Genomic DNA, 8389 nt, shown 5'->3' with positions numbered 1-8389 from the left:
CAATGGTACCGAGGTGTGAGTCCTTCATGGTGCTAGGACTACTCCAACAATGATCAAGAAAAATAATTAAAACAAAGAGAGAAAGAGATCAAACCTCGGGAGGGTAGGAGCCTCCAAGCTTTCTAATCTTCTATCATATCATCACTATCATCATCTTCCTTACTAGAAGTGGTCTCGTTGCCACTTCCCTCATCATTTGCTTCATCATCTTTTTCTTCACCTTGCTCATCATCCTCTTCTCCTTCTTCACTTGCCTCTTCATCAATGTTATCGTCAACTTCTTCATTACCGACAACCTCATTGTCACCCGGAACAACCCTAGATGCACTCGGAAAAAGGAGTTCTCTATCCGCCCAACTAGGCAAAGGACATGAAGGATCAAGTAGTCCTTGCCTAGCTAAGTGTAGAAGTGGTGGATATTGAGCCAAGTAAGCATTTTTCCGGTCTTCAAAGGCTTGCTTGTGCATTGCTTGCATGAGAAGAGTCAAATAATAATTTCTTGCTTCAACGCCATCGGGCTTGAACTCTTGATACTCATAAGGGTAGGGTGGTGTGACAATGGAAGAGGAGGGTACTTCAAGTTCACCTTTTTGTTGTCGGATAATATACTCGGCCTCTTTTGAAAGGGGAAGTAGATAGTTGGTCCGGTGGACGCTTAAACGACAAATCTTTGAAGGCAAAGTGAACGATCTAGCCTCACTAGTGAGCCATCCATATTTGGTGTCAAGAGGGTTATGGGCAACCCACTTGTACTTGTGTATCATAGTATGCATATCAACAAGATGACCACCCTCCTTTGCCTTATACTTGTTATCCTTATTGAAGTTAGGATCAAAGTATTTGGCTAGGATAGTGACTAGGCCGCCATTTACAATAACGGTAGTGCCTTTCTTCCCACAATCAATGTTGAGCCATCTATCCACCATGAGCCTCAAAGAATTATACGGCTTGGTGTGCACTCTTCCAATGTTCAAAGTCGACTCAAGAAGGATAAAATCGAGTTTGGTGAAATGGTTGGTATCTTTCCTTGCAACAATGGTATTTCCTATGACCTTGTGCCATACTCTTATGCCCGGATGGTGGACTAAAAGAGCACGACTCGCATGAAAGCTCTCAAATTTCCTTCCGGAAATCGCCTCCCAAAGAGGGGCGGGGTCATACTTACCATAACTCTTAAAATAACTTGGTGAATCTTTAAGACCCAAAATTTTACCCATTTCCGCAAAGGAGATGCGCCTACTAACATTAGCTAGGCGAAACTCGATGTTCTCCAAGGACTCAACCTTGCTAACTTTCAAAGAACTTAAAAATTCTAAGGTAAGGGAGGGGTATGTCAACTCTTTTGTTTCAAACAATTTCTTCAACCCCATAGCATCAAAGAACACTCTAGTTTGCTCTAAGACACCCAACTTATCTAAGGTATCTTCACAAATAAATTTGGTGGATGAAAAAGATTTCCTAGCAAACTTGGCAAAAGTATCTCTATGGGTTTTGGAAATAAAAGTTACCTCCGGATAGTTCGAAAGTTGATCAATTTCCGGAGTAGTAGATGTTGTTGTACCCGTAGGAGGTTGTTGTTGTTGTTGCACTTCCAAGTTTGGAGTTGTTACCACCATAGCCAAATATTTCTTTGCATGAAGAGCCTTTTGCCTTTGTGAAAGTGTCTTCGCCTTTGTTGCCTTTGTGGCTCCCTTAGTCTTTGCCATTGATGAATTAGCCAAGAAAGAGTGAAAAATCTTCAATTTGTAGTATACCCAAATCGATTTAAAGGTGAAAGGCTTTGCCTTTATGAATTCAAAAATCGACTCAAATATTGAAGATTTTGTGCTTGGTTTTGATTTTTGTTGGAAGAGGAGTGATTAATTTGTTGTTAGAAGGATGTTTTGATTTGATTTTGGTGAATGTTGTTGAGGAATTTTGTTTTTGTGATGGAGAGGGTGAGGGTTTTGATGTTTATGAGTAGTGTTATGAATGAAGGAATGAAGAAATGAAAGTGGGAGGGGTTTTATAAAGCCCGAAAAAAAATTCAAACTGCAGGGGGAAGACGGGCGGATTTTGCCTAAGACGGGCGGATTCTGCCTTTTCTGGGTTGGAAAAACTTGCCTAAAGACGGGCGGATTTCTTCGAAGACGCTCGGATTTGAAAACACGGGACGAGCGTCTTTGGCAGAAGACGGGCGGATTCTAGTCCAGGGATTTTTCTTGTTTTCTTCAGGTGCCAAGACAGGCGTCTTTCTTTCAAGACGGGCGGATTCTTCAAGACGGGGGTCTTTTCTGTAGGACGCTCGGATTCAATCACAGTCAAAAAATTTTCAAAATTCAGCACAGTTCAGGACGGGCGTCTTTTGCTCAATATGCTCGGATTTTCTTGAGACGGGCGGATTCTCCTGAATCCGCTCGGATTCTACCCCTTTGTACCCGGATTCAGTTCCATCCGTGCACAATGCACATCCCTTGTCATTCTTCCATTCTTCCTCATATCTTGTGTTCTTCCTTGTGGGGGCACTACTAAGGCATGGATAGCCTAGGCAATTGCTATCCCCACACTAAGCTAAAGCACTACACATCAATTGAAATCATTAGTCTCTTCCTCACTTCTCTCAAACATGATAATTTTCTTGATCAAAGCATAAAAAATCCAAAGATGACAAAAATATAATACAAGTATTGAAATGCGAGTTAGGGAGTTAGAAATATTTACAAGTGGTGGTTTAGGGAGGACTCCACCAAACTCTCATTCTTGATGAGATGTCAAGGGGGCATGTCCAAGGTGTTGTTGATGTTGCTCAACACCTTGAAGAAATAATCAAAAGCTTGTTCATTATCGTGATAAAGTTCTTCAATAGACCTTGGCCCTTGTTGTCGGTCTTGATCAATAGCATGTCCAATATAGGGATTAAAAATCCCTTCAAATTCGTCGTCCCAAAGACCACATACTTCATCCACTTGATTATTAAAAATCTCTTGATTTGATGGAGACAACTCTCCCAATCTCTTGTCTTGGCCAATGAGGCCATCTTCTTCCTTGCTTGGTTTTGATGAGCTTTGCAAGCTCTCCTTGTCACAATTCACTTGCTCATTGAATGGAGCATCTTCAATTTTCTTCTTTGATTGGAATTCCGACTTCTTCCTATCATCCTTCCGGCAATAATGATCAACCATGAAGCATGGTTCATGCAAATGGGGAGCTCTCATAGTCTTGTCAAGATTGAAAGTTATACTCTCATCTCCCACTTCTAGAGTGAGCTCACCATGCTTCACATCAATTACCGCACCCGCGGTGTGTAGGAAAGGTCTTCCTAGGATGATTGGAATGTTGGAGTCTTCTTCCATGTCAACAATGACAAAGTCCACCGGGATGAAAAATTTCCCAATTCTCACGGGAACATCTTCCCATATCCCTAATGGTGTCTTCGTCGATCTATCGGCCATTTGGAGTGTGATATTGGTGCACTTAAGCTCTCCCATCCCCAACCTTTTACTCACCGAGTACGGCATAACACTCACACTAGCCCCTAGATCACATAGGGCTTTGTTGATCGTGGTGTCGCCAATGGTACACGGTATTGAGAAGCTTCCCGGATCCTTGAGTTTTGGAGGTGAACTCCCTTGAAGTATTGCACTACTCACCTTGGTGAAGGCGATAGTCTCAAGTTTCCGAATCGACTTCTTCTTTGTGAGGATGTCTTTCATGTATTTCGCATAGGCCGGCACGTGATTGATTAATTCCGTAAAAGGAATCGAGACTTCCAAATTCTTCACAATTTCCATAAATTTTCCAAGTTGGTCATCAAATTTGGGCTTGGCTTGACGACTTGGAAAAGGAAGTCTAATCATAATGGGCTCCTTCTCCTTGACCTTGTCTTCATTTTTCCTTGAAACTTCTTCTTTTGATTGTTCTCCAACCTTGGAGTTTTGCACAACTTCTTCCTTATCACTAGCTTCCACAACTTCATCCTCAACTTGCTTCTTCGGTGCTTCATACCTTGTGCCACTTCTCAAGTGAATGGCACGAACCGTTTCATGTCTTGGGGGATTACTTTGAGGTGGTAATTGCCCCTTTTGTCTTTGTGAGCTTGAAGATGCTAGTTGAGTCAATTGGGTTTCCAACATCTTGGTGTGAGCTAGAATGTTGTTGATGGTGATTTCCTTTGCTTGACTATCTTTTTGCATTTGAGTGAAAAACTCTTGTTGATTCTTTTGCATTTGGAGGACCGCTTTTTGAACATCCAAACCTTGGTCATTTTGTTGATTGTATGGAGATTGATTTTGATAACCTTGGTTTAGGTTGTAAAAGGGTCTTTGGTTTTGATTTCTCATGGGTGGTGGGGTGTATGTTGTTTGAGGATTTTGAACATTTTGGCTTTTGTATGAGAGATTTGGATGGAACTTGGTATTCTCATTATAATAATTTGAATAAGGGGTACCACTTTTATATGCTTGGAAAGCATTAATTTGTTCGGTTGTTCCCCTACACTCACTTGGGTCATGACCCAAAGTTCTACAATTCTCACATATCCCACTTGGGATTGATGAAGATGCCGTCATGGCATTGACATGATGCTTTGGTGATTTTGAGACTTCTTCAAGTCTAGCCATTGCTTTCTCGAACTTCAAGTTGATAGTATCGATATGGGAGCTAAGTTGAGCACCTAATTGAGTAACGGCGTCCACTTCGTGCTTTCCTCCTCTAGTGGCCTTGCGAGGCCTACTATATTGTGAATTGTGGATTGCCATCTCTTCAATTTTGCTCCAAGTTTGGTTGTCATCAACCTCGGTGAACATCCCATTCGATCCCATATTAAGGATATTTCTTGAGTCTTCATAAAGTCCGTTCCAAAACTGTTGAACCAAGAACCATTCGCTAAGTCCATGGTGAGGACATGAGCGACAAATTCCCTTGAACCGTTCCCAAGCTTCATACAAAGATTCTTTATCCCTTTGCTTAAAACCCGTAATTTGAGCTCTTAGCATGTTTGTCTTTTCCGGTGGGTAGAAGTTTTTGTAGAAAGCTAGAGCCAACTTCTTCCAAGAGTCTATTCCGAGAGTAGCCTTATCAAGGCCTTTCAACCATTGTTTGGCGGTGCCAATTAGAGAAAAAGGAAATAAGACCCATCGAATTTGGTCTTGAGTTACACCGGTTTGTGAGATCGCATCACAATAATCGCAAAAAGCCTCCATATGAGAATGAGGGTCTTCACTAGGCATCCCCCCAAATTGGCTTCTTTCAACTAATTGGATAAATGCGGATTTGGCAATAAAATTTCCGGTTAGATGTTGTGGTGTGGGAGTACCATTGGGTAAGTTATCCTCGGTTGGTACGGAATGTGATGAAAACTTAGGCATTGTGGGTTGATTTTGTGGTTGGTTTTGTGTTGGGTTCTCCTCACCTTCTCTTGCAAAAGGGTTGATGAACTCAATAGTTGGTTGAATATCTACAACCTCACTAATACCTCTCAAATTTCTCCTTGCAAATCTTCTATTGGTTGTCAAAGTTCTTTCAATTTCACGATCAAGAGGTACCAAGTCACCTTGTGACCTTCTAGACATGCAAAATATCAAACAACTTGAAAACAATTAGAACAAACCTTGAGGAGTTTTACTTCCCCAAGGCAAAGAAAGACACAACTAATAACAATTAAAGAAATCTAAATCAAGCTAACACCATCCCCGACAACGGCGCCATTTTTGATCGGTCCGTTTCGTGGTTCACAATTGGAATAGGTATTGTCGTTGGGTCACGTCCGAATCAAAACACAATTTATAGCTTCACAAACAACTCTACAATTAGTAAAGAGGCAAGTAAAGGTCGGATCCCAAGGGACGGGAATTGAGATGAGATTTCTATTGAAACTAGTGGTGTCTTAGGGGTGTCACAATTTGGATTTGAAGTAGAAGATCACTAAACTAAATAGCAATGAAAGTAAATAAGCAAGATGAATAAAAAGGGTTGTAAACAATTGATTAAAAGCACTAGGATATCATGGGGTCATAGGGGAATCATGAGAATTGATCACAAACATGTTCTCAAATTATAAGCAAGCAATTATTGTTGTGATGGATTGATTTGGGTTATATCTTACAATCCTAGGAAAGTTTGGGTCCCGGAGCCGAATCGATTAGATTGTACAACACCTACAAGTCGACTTAATCTTTCCTACTCAACAACATGCATGGTCTAATGAGACTCGAGTTGGTTTATGTCTTACAAGTCTCATTGAAATGATAGGTGATGGGTAAAAAATGCAAGGATTCATAGGCTCGCATTTCATCAAACATAACATGTGCATGAGTCGAGATCAAAACAAGCAAGCAAATAAATTATGAAAGCATATTAAATTAAGCATGATTCATTCCCCATGTTGGTTTCCCCTAATTACCCATTAACCCTAGCTAAGAGACTACTCACTCATTATCATGTTGATCATGCTAGCAAGGTTGTCAATCATACCAACAAAGTTAAACATGATGAATAAATGAAAGTAATTAGCAATAATTAAAAAGGGATTAAGAGATTATACCTACTAATGATTCCAATAATAAAGCAAGAATAAAAGAAGTACTTGATGCTTGATTGAGAGGTTGTCAATCTCCCAATAATAACCCAAATAATCTTCAATTACCCAAAATAAAGGATGAACAAAAGAGAAATTAAGGAACTAAAACTTGTATTAAAACATGACTAATTGTTGATTACAATATTAAAGAGAGATTTGATTGATATTAACTACACTAAGAATTGCTAAGAAGAACATGCTCCTCTAATTAGTCTAATGGGGTATTTATAGTGAAAATTAGGGAGGATGCATTAGGGTTAACTAAGGGCTAAACTAGTAATTACACTTTTTAGATTGAGCAAGGAGGAGCCGGTATTTTCCGAGGGAAGGGCTTCTCTTTTTGTAGCTTGGAGAAGACGAAATCTGCTGTGAAGGAATCCGTGCGTATTGGAGTCGGGACGGGCGGATTCTGGCGGTGGAGGACGAGCGGATTCAAGAGAATCCGGGCGGATTCTGGTGTTGCAATCCGAGCGTCTTTGGAGGAAACCGCTCGGATTGTGCTGTGAGGAGACGGGCGGATTGGAGACAATCCGCTCGGATTGTAGCTCAGCGCAATTCCTTCTTCTTTTCTTCCCTTTTCTTCATGAAATCCTTGGGGATTTCCTCGGGGACTTCAGGATCCTTTCTCAACTTTGCTCATCTACTATAATATGTACAAAGGCCTTCTAATCTTGTCTCTCCTTGATGCTTGGTCATTGGATTCGATCAATTTAGCTTCGTTTTGCCATGAAAATGCAAGATTCTTACTCCTTTCCTACCAAGGGATCAAAATCTCAAAGAATATGCAAAACAAAGAACTAAAGATAATAAATGACCCAAATATGCACTAGAAAACATGGGAACAAGGCTAATTCGGGGGCTAAATAAACGCTAATTATGGTCACACCAGGCATCTAGGCAGTTCGATCGAGGAAGTAGGGCTCTCGATCGGAAAACACTCTTTTGCAAGCATTCGATCGAGAAGAAGATAAACTCGATCGAGTGAAATCAGCAGCAAAATAGTTCGATCGAGTATATAGAGTACTCGATCGAACCATCCACAATAGACTCCTGCAAAGACGCAATAAGCAGCCCGCGAAACTAACGAAACAAGCTAACTGTTCCAGTATATGGTTCAAAAACCAATTATTACACACACAACTGAAATGTAAATCAACTACAAATTATAATCCGGGTTGCCTTCCGGGTAGCGCTAGTTTCAGACAGGTCCCCGCTCGACCTTCTTTTCTTTCAGTCAGCAAATCCAATTGAGCCCAGTCAAAACAGCTCAAGGCACGCAGCAATCGATCAAATAACTGCGCATGTGCTACACAAAAATGTAAGTAGCACCATAATATAAAAATAAAATAGGAAATTAAAACATGCAACCATTTGAGCCTAACGAATTTCCTATGACAGCTCCCAAATTTATCCACAAAGTAATCCTGCTCTCCAGCTACGGGCGGGATATAAAAGCTCAAATTATCCATCAGTGGAAAATAAGAGAGCTTGGGAGCATTTAAAGGTAGTCTATGACACCGTCTCAGTTTAACGAATTTCTGGTGACAAGTATGGTGAAAAATCGTTAACTTATTCGTCTCACCGAGAGGGGGTAGAGCATCAAAACAGAAAACATAAGTCAAATGAGGTATTTTACTATCAAACATAATAAAATTATCATTAACTACCTCAGTTCGGTCGCCCCTAACGTCGGAATCATTGACAAAAGAGTATTTTACCTCTTCCGTGCTAGGAACAATTGCTGACTCAGCTACCTTCTTGTTACCCTCCTTGGTGGGTTCTGTCCCATATATCGCAGCCTCTAGCGCGTCTAGCTCGGCATTGAAAAGGGGA

The 8389-nt window shown here is 40.8% G+C and overlaps 1 non-coding gene across 1 annotated transcript; it reads left to right on the top strand.

The window, feature by feature from the left end:
- The first annotated feature begins 4866 nt into the window (after positions 1–4866).
- On the top strand, positions 4867–4973 carry LOC141597675 (small nucleolar RNA R71). Its single transcript, XR_012522897.1, has one exon. It is a non-coding gene; the product is annotated as a small nucleolar RNA R71 (small nucleolar RNA).
- The last annotated feature ends 3416 nt before the right edge of the window (positions 4974–8389 follow it).

The sequence above is a fragment of the Silene latifolia genome, chromosome 8 (assembly GCF_048544455.1).
Source record: "Silene latifolia isolate original U9 population chromosome 8, ASM4854445v1, whole genome shotgun sequence".
In the NCBI taxonomy this organism is placed as follows: Eukaryota; Viridiplantae; Streptophyta; class Magnoliopsida; order Caryophyllales; family Caryophyllaceae; genus Silene; species Silene latifolia.
This window is presented reverse-complemented; position numbering and strand designations above follow the sequence as displayed.